At 33.3% G+C, this 12,763-nt stretch overlaps 1 pseudogene; it reads left to right on the top strand.

Moving 5' to 3' along the window:
* Positions 1-2,732: 2,732 nt before the first annotated feature.
* LOC121203483 (E3 SUMO-protein ligase SIZ1-like) lies at positions 2,733-11,967 on the top strand (annotated as a pseudogene).
* The last annotated feature ends 796 nt before the right edge of the window (positions 11,968-12,763 follow it).

The following is a 12,763-nucleotide window of genomic DNA, read 5'->3' as shown; positions in this document are numbered from 1 at the left end:
ATTTTGGATATGAATAAACTACACCAAAAAGTTACTAATTTAGTTGTAAGTTTACATTTTGCTTACTTAATTTCAAAAAATTACAAAATAATCATTGTATTATTAAAAAAATTTATTTAAGTCACTAGACTGTTAAGATTATTGTTGTATGACCTTCTCTATTTGCATCACTTGCACAAATTCAAAGTTCTTTTTCCTATTCTCTTCTACAATTTAGGTTTTTCTTATTAACCAACTTTGAACATCATGAATTTGCAAACCAAAATTCAAATAGTCTTTTTCTCCAATCTTTGACATTGTCGTGAGATCAACTTGGACTTTTTATATATGTTTTTCTACTTGTCGATGAGTCAGCATTAGTCATTGAATCATCGCTTAAAACTCACTAGACGAACTTAAAAAAAAATCTTAATAACCCAATGTCTTAAATAAAAACATTTGAATAGTTCAGTGACTTAACTAAAAACTCCAGATTAGCTTAATGACTTAAATGAAAACCTTCAAATAGTTCAATGATCATTTTATAACTTTCTAAAGTTAAGTTTTTCAAAACATCAATTTAGTAATAATTTAGTAATTTTCGATGTAATTTACTTTTTTTTTTCAATTTACAATATTTGGGTTTCGAGTGTAAATTAACTTTAGACTTATTCCAAGTCAAATCATATATATTTATTTAGTAAATTTAATGTAAATTGTTTGTTTAACGTAAAATATATTAATTGTTTTATAAAATACAGCCTCGAGTCTCGGATCTCAAATATAAACCATAAAAGTCACTTTTTAAGCATCGGTTAATAAAATAACACATCATAATTGTTTAAATTTTAATATGTAATGTGATACATTTATCAACACCAAATAAATTATAAATCTATTCTGTCGCCTCCTAAATAAATTGGAATCTATTCGAATTACCCACAAAAATGTCATTACAACCAAAATACAAAATGGACTTCAATTGTCTATAAGTAGTCCAGTATACATTAGAAGTTAGAATAATTATCGGAAGACATTTGCACTCTTTTGAAACATACCCGCCTAATAGTCCAGACACGCTACCATGTGACAGATTTTCTAATTTAGGGAGTGGCATTTCAAATATCAACAAGCAAATTAGTTATTCCCTTACATTAACCTCTTTTCTTTTTTACTTTTATATTTGTACCCTAAAAAAATTTAAACCCTAAATGCCAATTTCACCATTGATTTATTAATCTTTTAAAATTCACCCTTCAAACCCCAAATCTTAAATATTTTTTACCATTACTAATTTATTTATTAAAAATCTTATTTCCTTACAATGTCTACATTTAATTAATTTAAAAACAGAAAAAAAATCATAGGAAAAAACCCAAAATAATAAAAATTTTCCAAATATGATAAAAAAGTTATAATCAATAATTTAACATTATTCAAGAATGTGGAAATTTGATAATTGGACACCAAATTATAAACATTTTAGACGTGTTAAAGATCTGTTATTGCTTAGAGGAAGTGTTTTATAGAGCCATAAACAAATACAAATATCATAAAAATAAAAGAAAAAAGATCGAATAAAATCATTGAAGAGTTTAGTGATTAAAAAATTAAATGAATATAATGATTAAAAACAAAATTGTTAGATTTTGTTAATGTTTTTTATAAAGTTAAATTACATTTGTTTAAAAATAAATATATTAGTAAAAAAATTAACAAATTTATGTTGGAATTGATCTGTATAAATTATAAAATAGAAATGGTAGAGAAGATCGAAAACACAAATATTTATGTGAAAAACTCTTTTGAAGAGGATTACCACGAGTAAAGAAAGCTTCAACTTCTCACTAAACGAGTAAACAAATAATAATATAATATGAAGAAAATAAACCTAAATGTACTAAACATATAAACCCAAACATTGAAACAAAAACCCTAACTCTCATAGAGTTTTCTCAAAACTGGAACACAATTCTCACAGTAATTACCACAAAAACTCGCATCAAAACTCATCTATGACTATCTTGTCGCCCCCTAAAAAAAACCTTGCAATACTACATATTTAATTGCCTCTTAATTAACCTTTCAGAATAGGGATACAAGGCCACTTTAAAGAACTAAAATGACTAAAATATCCTTAAAGTAATTATAGTTTACTTAGAAACAACAGTAGAGTTTAACTGAGAGAAGAAATATGGTTTATGTGGGAAACCCGTTGCAAAGTTCCATTCGCATCATCTCAATGTCGTCTATTGTCACAACGTCAAGAAGCTTCTTATCATAATATCGCTATTTGTTCAGTCGAAAATATGAGGTACACCCCACACTTTATTATAATTTTATTTGGTATTCAATAATAGTATAAATGTTGAAAAAATTATTAATTATATTTTCATTAATACACACAATAAATATTATATTCATTTCAACCATAAAATATAATTTAAAGTTTAATTTCTTAATTATAAAAAAAATATTTTAATGTTCAACAAATATTTTACATTAATTTATATTAATTGACTTGTAATAAGTCTAAAGTTAGACTGAAGGCTCAATAATGTAAATTTGCCAAAGAAAAAACTTCAACTTCACGGCAAAATCAACGGCTAAAAAAGGTCCACCATCATTTCTCAGTCCAGAAAAGCACTGACGTGGCAGAATCACATTCAACCGCTAGCTACAGTTAACGTACGTACATAAGTACCGCGAAATTCCCAAAGAAAATAATAAAAAAGGGCGGGCGTATCTTACAAAATGAACACGCAACTTCACCGAAACTAAACCCGGACGTGTTCCCGTTCAAAAAACCGAATTCGATAATCGGCGATAAGTCCGGTCACTTTTGTAAAATTTTTCAAAGGAATTGGTTCCGTCTGATTGGGTCTCTTTGGTCAATAGAAAAAAAAAAGGGGAAAAAAAAGTCGGCGACCTCCACTGCTCGAACCCTATTTCCCCAACGTTCCTTCGATCCATCACAAGTTTTCTTTTAATTTTCCTTTGTTTTATTCATAATCGGAGAACTCGTAAGGTTTATTAAATTGATTCTATGTTTTTGGTTGATGATTGATCGATTAATTTAATTTAATTTAAGATTTAGCTGTCTTGTTTTGGTTATTGATGATTAGATCGATTGCTTTTTTTTTTGAGAGTTTTAAGTTTTTGATTACTGGTTTTTGCTTGGCTACAGATTGTAAACTGAATATGGATTTGGTGGCTAGTTGCAAGGTATTTTTCTCATTTTTTGCATAAAATAATATGGATACATTTTTTTTCTTCATATTTTCAGTGTAATTATACAGGAGTTAACTAATGAAAATTGTTCGAGAACTGAACTTTTGATGATATTATCATTATTTGTTTCTTTATCAAATTCAACCAACTAGGCTTTTGCAATGTAATCTAATGTTTGGATATCTATTAATCCATTATAGAGGGGATTTCAAATACTGAACTTAGTTTGATAGTGGAGATATCCTGTTGTTCTTAAGTGGCTTCTGCAAATCAAGTAGTTTTAAGTTTGTGAGTAAGCTCATTATGGATGCTTTTGTTGGTTTCAGTTATTTATAAGCTGAAAATTAGTATCAGCTGTGCACAGCTGCTTCTCTAACTTTATTTATATCTTCACTTAAATAATGGCATTTTGTACTCATTTTATTACTTTGTTAGTCTGAGTATAAGACTAAATTCTTAAGCTGAAAGTCAGTAGATAAATTTACATGTTTTCAGTTGCTTCTTGTTATGCGTGATGCTAATACATTGATGCTTTTTTGGCTATCTTAAAGAGAAATTGTGCATGGAGAGCTAATACCAATATTTTTTTCCTATTGTAGGATAAATTGGCATATTTTCGAATAAAAGAACTCAAGGATGTTCTCACTCAATTGGGTCTTTCAAAGCAGGGGAAGAAGCAGGTTAGCAGAAGCTTTAGATAATGCACTGTATTTTAACTATTTTAACGTTTAACGGTGTTTGATGAGATTGCATTATTATTTATTTGAAAGGGGTAGGTGTTAGGTGGATTTTTTCTCTTCTCATATTTAGTTCATGCTTCTGCTTTTGTTTTGCTCCTTTTGGTATTTTGAGTGTTCAGAGGTGAATAATGAGTTTTCACTCGTTTGTCTGTGAGGTCATTGGTATTCCAGTGTGTTGCTCCTAAAATTTTAAACTATTTACTGGCAGATTTAGCAAGGGCCTTAAAAATTTTGGGGGCTGTGATAATTGTTCTTACGTCACTTATCTGCATTGTATAAAATTATGTATGACCTTTCTGTAAATCTCACTTGTAGGACCTTGTCGAGAGGATATTAGGTGCTCTCTCTGATGAACAAGGTAAATATTCTTTTCCTAGCCTCTCATTCCGTTTGAAAAGGAAATATATATTTATGGGTTATATTATCTTTTAAATGTTTCTTTCTAGCATTACTTTTGCTAGCCTGTGACATATGTTGTCAGAGTGCTAGTATTTAGCTGTTGATATGATTGTGTCTTTGACTCAATCACAGTTATATTGTTTGATGTGAAATGTATATTGTTTTCAGCTTTAGTTCCTGGTAGGACTTATATCACTCAGTTATTTGTGTCTGGCTGTGTTCTAGGGTGTGTGTGGGGAGTGGTACTGTGGGATGTGATCAAGGATATTAATTATGTACCTGTTATTCTGCCTAGGTTTGCTCTAGCTTCTCAGGATCACAGAGATTGCAGCATTTTACCTTTTGATATGCTAATTTTATTATAATTTGTATGCTTTTCAATTGAATTTTTATATTTTATGATTTTCTATTGTCCATAGATTGCAATTAATTCAGATTTGGCTCTTAAGTATGTTCGGAAACTACTGATTTTAGCTTTTATAATTATGTTGGGCTTATTTTCTGTTTTTCAGTTACAAAGATGTGGGCAAAGAGGACTCCTGTGGGGAAGGAAGATGTAGCAAAACTTGTTGATGATATATACAGGTTTATGTTTAAATTTATGATTCATTTCTATTGAAGATTTAGATACAAAAATTTATAATAGGATTGGTTCAGGATTATTATTTTATTTTAATGTGAGCAAGGATATTGACTTACCATTCAGATAAGATGATGCTGGCTATATGATTTGATTTGCTTTATTGCTTCTTAAAGTGTTATTTTTTCAATCATACTGGTTTGTGTTAATGTTTGTAATTCATTTCTGTTGAAGATTTAAATAAACGTATATAATGGGATTTGTTCGGGATTATCTATTTCTTTTCTCCCCTTCTGCAAACAAGGACCGACTTACCTTTTAGATAAGATGATGCTGGCTAACTGGATGTAGTGCATCTGGTTATTATATGCTTTGAAGTAACCATATGTGTTACTTTATTTCCTCTCTTTAAAATGTATTTCTTGTCCTCAGGAAGATGCAGGTTTCTGGTGCCACGGAATTGGCATCAAAGGGGCAGGGTGTGTCAGACAGCAGTAATGTTAAAATTAAAGGAGAAGTAGAGGATACCTTCCAACCAGATGTGAAAGTTCGTTGCCCCTGTGGAAGTTCATTGGAGTCTGACAACATTATCAGGGTAATGATAATGAGGGGGTGACCACCTATTTAAGATCGATTCTGTCTTTTCAAATTGGGATTTGTGTTTGCTTGATACAAATGATGTATTATACATAATTTTGTATTACTTACTTCCTTTTGGTGGTGTCATTTTATGATTTAGATTTTTGCTCCTTGACTTGCACGCATAAGCAATGTCTTCATATTTTTCTTCATGAAGTCATTAGTTTTTCTGATAACTGGTTTGACTGCTTTTGTTGGATTTTATAGCAAAGACAGATCAATTTTGAACAAGTGTATAGACTTGTGCACTTTAGACTTTCCCCTAAATTTTCTTCTTGCCCTTTAATTTACAATGGAACCATTTATCTCCTCAAGGTTGATATTTAGCTCAAAACTGAAGTAGGTGTCCTCCCAGTGACCTTTTTCTGCAGTAGGTGTATTTTAATGCAGTTTTCTAGGTTTGTCTAGTTTCATATGAATCTTGCGCTGATGCAATTTTATAAGATGGGATGCTTCTGATGTCCTTTTACTTCTACTGCCTGCTTTTTTGAGTGATTCTTGCTATAATTATATCCAGGTATTAACATATAATTGCTTCTTTTCATAATTCTGATTTGTATGATAAGCTTTTCTCCATTTTGAGAAGGGATAATGTATCCTGAGGATATCCTGGTCTTATTTTACTCTACAGAAATTGTGCTTCTTGTATCTCAAATTGAATTATTGATTTTTTGCTCTCTCTCATTTCTCTATTCAGTGTGAGGATCCGACTTGCCAAGTATGGCAACACATTGGTTGTGTTATAATTCCAGAGAAGCCTACGGAAGGAAATCCGGCACTTCCTGATTTCTTTTGTTGTGAGCTTTGTCGACTGAAACGAGCCGATCCGTATGTCTCCTCTGTTTATGTGTGTGTGTGTGTGTGTGTGTTTGCATCCGTGCGCTTCCAAAAATGTATGATCACTTCATCATTGACGGACAATCTTTTTACTTGTTAAGTTTGGTTATTGGCTGAAGTTCAATGTCATGATATAGAAATATGCCAATTATTTCTTATATTTCACATGTAATTGAATGTGTACTATCCTTATAAATGTTTACATTGCAGACATTCGTAGTTTAGTTTGGTTGGATAATGAATAATTACTTGTTAAACCTCTTTGATGGTGTGAATGTATAATTAGGATGCAAGTTTAGTAAATATAAGCTTGCTTTTGTACCTCCACAACCTAGGCAAAAGAAAGGGAAGAAAAAGAGATAAGTGTGAGGAAATGTAGGAACTAGTTTTTTGCAGTGCACATAAAATCAGTGTTGTGTAGGTGTGCGCTTAGGTGTGCCTGCACAATGTGCCTTAGTGCCGGACTCCAAAAGCACCTCAGAAAATTTGCAAAATACTATTATTTGTAGCTATAATGCTATATTGATGTACAAAAAGTTAATACTGAATCATCTTTAACATTGAAGAAAGATGTTATTTATCAAGCAGTTAGTGCTCGCTGCACCTTATATTTGTTTTCAACTGTAAACACTTCATCAAGTATTTGAATTGTAATCTTTCATAAAAAGAAGTATTTGATCTGGATGCTTCAAGAGTATCCTTTTCTAGGCATAACCTTAATGAGTTATGAAATATTGTTAAATCTGTTATCCCTTATTTTATGTTACATCCTTTTAAGTCTTGGCGTGGTTCTGAATGTGCAGTTTTTGGCTTACTATTGCAAACCCTTTATATCCAGTGAAGTTGGCGATTGCAAATATCCCTACTGATGGGTGAGTGTACTGTATGAAAATTTTAAAGCTCTTCCCCTCCCAAAAAGAAAAAAAAAACCTAGTAAACTTCCAGGTTGTTTTGGTGTGAATGTCATTATATTTATACTTTAATCTCTAATGCTTTGTGACCTCGCTCATAGTAGTTTGTTAGTTTAGTGATTCATATCTACATTTTGCAGTACAAATCCAATGCAAAGCGTTGAGAAAACATTCCAACTGACCAGAGAGACAAGGAATTGCTGGCAAAACAAGAGTATGATGTCCAGGTTGGCTAGTGTAAAATAAAAAGTGCAGTTTGTTATAATTCTTTTTGTTATTTATCCTGATATTTTGTTTTCCATCTTGTCAAATAGGCATGGTGCATGCTTCTGAATGACAAAGTTCCATTCAGGATGCAGTGGCCTCAATATGCAGATTTACAGGTCAATGGTATGATTATTAATGGTTTTCTTTGACTACTTAGCAGTTCATTGCTCCTTTTACGGCTTAATTATTTTTCTACTGTTTATTGAGAAACATGCTTGGATCTAGCTAAAAGGGGAAAAAGAAAAGAAAGAAGCATGTTTAGCATTTTTTGCCTTAGATTTTTCCTAATTACAACTCTATTCTTCTTGACCTCAACATATTTTTATGCAATTTTTTATTTCAACTTTGATCAGTAACTGACGGTTTTTTAAACAGGTGTTCCTGTTCGTGCTATTAATAGACCTGGCTCACAATTGCTTGGGACTAATGGCGTGATGATGGTCCAATTGTGAGTTCTGTCCTCCCATAAAAGATTTTTTTTTCTCGCACATGTATACATAATCATATGCTCCTTAGAATTTACCCTTTACATGTGTGTGCATGTGATTGGAATGGATGGGGAAGCCTGCCGGCAGGTTATTGCATGTGCTTTTAAAGCCTGTTACTTCTTGTTAGCTACCTAAGAAGCATCCATGGTCTGAACACTTTTTTATTGTGAATTTTCTGGTCAGATAACTCCATGTACTAAAGATGGAATTAACAAGATAACTTTGACCGGATGCGATGCTCGCTTCTTCTGTTCGGAGTTAGAATAGTTAAACGACGAACTGTGCAACAGGTATGTTCAGAACTTCAACCCTTTATGGATTGTTCATACATTGGAAGTACAAGATTGACTGATTTGCTGTCTGGGAATTTTGTAGTAAAAAATTATATATGTTCCTTTTTGCAAAATAAAAAGCTCTGCATGTAATGTTTTTTTTCCAATGTCTGCTAGTTCTTTGATTAATATAGGCAGTGTTGATTGGATTGCTCACAAAGCAGAACAGAATGCAAATATATTAGTGCTGTCATAGTTGACAGTGTATTTTCATATGAATGCGTTGGATATATGTTTCACGTCTCTTGCAAAAATGACTACGGATTAGACATTTGACCGCTATTGATTATTTCTTTGCATTTTGGGTGAGGTTCCTGTGTGAGCATGACATTGAAATGGGTATGGGATCAAATGAAAATAGAGTGGGGAGAGTGCCACTAAATTCGGCCATTTTCTCCCTTTTGCTTTCTTCAATTACTTTAAAATCTTAGTACTACAAACTGAACAAGAATGCTTTATCATCCATGAAGTAAATTGAGAGAAAAGATTGAATAATGAAGAGAGAATGGTGCTTTATCATGGCTGTAATTTAAATATTGACTTGATGAGCTGGAAAAAATGGAGAGACTACAGTAGATGAAATCTAGAAATGAGAGATAGAAGGAATTGTGAGATCAGATTTGGCTTTCATATTTATTATTGGTTTTAATCTTTCTTATGTAAAGGGCTATCTTCGGTTATTAAATGTTCGACTGTTTTGTTGCTTTATGGCTTATTTATTGTGCGTACTGTTGCCTATTGGTTTGCCTAATGTGGGTCCATTTTAATAGAATAGCTGAAAGGAAAGAAATAATGAGATTTCTGGCTGAATTTATCTAAATGTTTTGGGCTGGTAATGAGGGTGACATGCTTTTATGATTTTCTTTTGTTTTTAGTCTCAGCGCAAATAATATGAAGTTATACTGAGATAATGGATTTGTCCTACTAAGGACAATCGTAGGCACTTTCTTTTTCTTTGGCCACATGGTATTATATAATATATAGCTTAGTACTATGGTTTAAACTACAATCCCCTCTATGGTTATGCAGCTGAAACTACTTGCATATCTTTATTATGTTGCCTGTCCTAGATACTCAACATGATTCCAAGGAGAATGATGGTGAATGTTTCGAAGATGCTCTTTCTCGTGTTCGTCGTTGTGTTGGTGGCGGAACTGCAACTGACATGGTGATAGTGACAGTGACCTAGAAGTGGCAGATTTTTTTGGAGTCAACCTACGGTGCCCTGTGAGTTATATAGTTTTATAATATGCTAGCTATCTCTTGCCTATATGCAGATGTGCATGATTTTTATACTAAAAATATTACATGTAATTGATTGGTCATCATTTTTCAAGTGTTTAATTAGTTTATCTTGTGAAGCATGTCTGGAATAGATGGTTATTGTACCTACTGAATTTGTAGATCAAATTCTGTAGCATCACTATGTGTCTGCATAGTTACTGTAAAATGTCAATAGCGGAGGTATCTAACCTCATTGTGTGTACAGTACATGGTTGTATTAACGTTGGCTGAGGTTATCCTTCTGGTCAATAAGGTGTACGTAATGATACAAAAGTACTTCATATTAAATATATGTTCAATTAAAAATAATTTAATGTTAAATATATGTTTTTGATATTAAATTAATACTAAATCCAAGTTGTTAGTCGATAACAATTGTATGTAGCTTTATATATGATTAATTAAAAGTTCCTAAGTTGATTGGCCAGATGTTCCTGGTTGAAATGGTCAAATCAATCGGTTTTTTTTTAACACTGCTTATGCTCATTTATCATGCTTTCTGCTTTAGAGCTGCGTCATGCTTCCTTTCTACTTTTTGGGCCAATACTACTATAGGTTTATTTTCTGAAAGGTGATGGTCTGGCGTACATGACGTATTAGTGTTCATGGAGAATGTGCGGTCAATGCTTGTGCTTTGTTCATAAGAATTAAGTTTATCATAGCAACAGTTGGGTTCTTAGTTTTTGTGTGCTTATTTATGACCTCTGTTATATTATCGTGTTTGTATATATATATCTGTATAATATGCAATTTATTCTAATTTAAGTCATGTAAGAGGTGATGATTCTCCTACTCTTTTTTCCTCCACAAATGTTCAGTGGCAATGAATTTGGATGGACTATTTCTCACTGTGCTCTCCTTTACGTTGCTTGTGATATTCATTTTATTTGCATATACTTGACAGATGAGTGGCTCAAGAATGAGGTCGCTGGAAGGTTAGCCTGCGTCACATGGGTTGTTTCGATCTGAAGTTTTGTGGAGCTTAACCACGCTAGAAGGCAAGCTACAATATTAAGTGTTTGTTATTATTTGTAATTCTTTGTTTTTTGAAAGTGTTGCATGAATGCAGTGCAGTGCCATTTGCTGAAATCTCGTGGAACTGTTTATTTGTTTATTTTAATCGTACATCCAAGGTGGTCCCTGTTGTTTTATTTATCATATGTATTTGTAATGATATCAGCTATCATACAATAGAAATTGCGGCGAAGACATACGAGATTGAGTAAGCCTGATGTTTTGGGTGCAAAGGAAAAGTAGAATAACGTAGAGAGCTTGGTGATCTTGCCTAGGAACTCCTGAAGTATATGTGAATCGCGTGTGGAGGATAAGCCGACAGTGAATTTCAAAGCAGATCAAACTTGAAGGTCCTTCAGAAGGGCATACAGGTTTGAAACTTGGAATAAAGAAGAATCAAAATGGGTATGGCATTTTAGCAAGCGGAAGACATGAACACTCTCTGCTGTAGATTACAAGACAGGGTACGTCATGAGCAAAAACGTATACCAATGAGAGCAGTGCTACTGGAAGTGGTAAGGATGGTGAAGATCCAGTGTAAATCAGGATGCCGGTGGAACTTATGATTTACAAGCAACGGGATTGAACTTGATTCTGTGCCTCTGAATGGAGATGCAGCATATGAATTTACTGACCAAACCAATCTGCACAGCAGGAAATGCAGAAGTTATTGTTCTTAGTGATTAGATGAAGAGAATGAAATACTGATATCTCCTCCAACTGTGTACAAGGATAATCACAACCAAATGATGGTGGGGGACTTGGTTTTCCTGTTGCACCTCGGAATTTCTCATCCGTATTCAGAAGAACCACTCTTGGGCCTGCTGCTAATTTAGGTCTTTTACAACCAATGATGAATTCGACATACCTTGTGGTCATTACCTACGGGAACACAAGATGGCTCAGGGTTCAACTATTTAATACAGATCCGATGTTGCAGATACCTTAGTTGATCTGCAGCGTAGTTTCTCTCAATTGCCCTTCGACAATGAATGGTTATCCATTGGTCCTGAGACAACTATGGATCTACAAATCTAGTCCCTACTTCTTCCATGGTCAGGTGGATACAAACTAAATGACAGCTTGGTTGACAATACTTCTTTGGTGGAGAAGATCCTCGTTTCAGATATTTCTTCCAAGCATCCTTCAGGTGCATCAGCAGAGTCTGATTTGAGAGATCAAGCGATGTACCAAATGGCGACGATTGGATCTCCCTTAGGCTTGGAGGTGGTGCAACTGGTGGCCATGGAGACTCAACAATTGTGAATGGATTGAACTTGAGGCAGCAGGTAACTTCCAAGAGCGTGCTATGGATGCTGGTTAGTTTCCTTGCCCTTTGGAAAAAATGCTGTATTAAATATTTGAAAAATGAAATTGTATATACTCGCAATTCACTGCATTACTTTTTTTCTTGTAGTTTGTAGATTATTGTTCTTTTTCCTTTGCAGTTCTCTGTTGCTTGGTATGAACGACAGTAAATGGGAAGTCAAGTAGGCAAGAACGAGAGTCCTTTCTCATTTCTCGGCAAAACGGTCAGTTCGACCAAGATTATATCTCTCTATCGACCAGACACTGAGTAGTTGTGTTTGCTTAATTAACTGCACTTGTGATAATTTGGTGATCACCATGAAGAACTGGACTGGCATTCAGTTAAACGAAATTAAATTTCAAACGAAAGGCTGCAATTAAAAAGAAGGGGGCAGCTTCACTTGCTGTGTGAGCTTTTCCGGGTGAGCCAGAGCTTGAGGCCAATACCTGTAGTGTTGAATGCCCAATTCTAATTCTAGTTTATTCATGGCGTGATAGCATAAACAAGCAGTTTTACCCCTAGAGTTAAAAAAACACAGGTGAGGGAGTCGTTTTTGATTAAAAGTACAGTTAATTGGGAATTGGGATAAATGATATGCATGCATTGGGGGTAAATACACAAAATCCCCCATTGTCATTTTGGTTTAAATGTTGGGACATACTTGGTAATTCACTTGAATTCATAGAGAAACCTTTTTATAATTTTTTATATTTTTCATTTTGTTCCATCTGTTGTTGGTCTGATTTATTTTTA

Source organism: Gossypium hirsutum, chromosome D13, assembly GCF_007990345.1.
Source record: "Gossypium hirsutum isolate 1008001.06 chromosome D13, Gossypium_hirsutum_v2.1, whole genome shotgun sequence".
NCBI lineage: Eukaryota > Viridiplantae > Streptophyta > Magnoliopsida > Malvales > Malvaceae > Gossypium > Gossypium hirsutum.
This window is presented reverse-complemented; position numbering and strand designations above follow the sequence as displayed.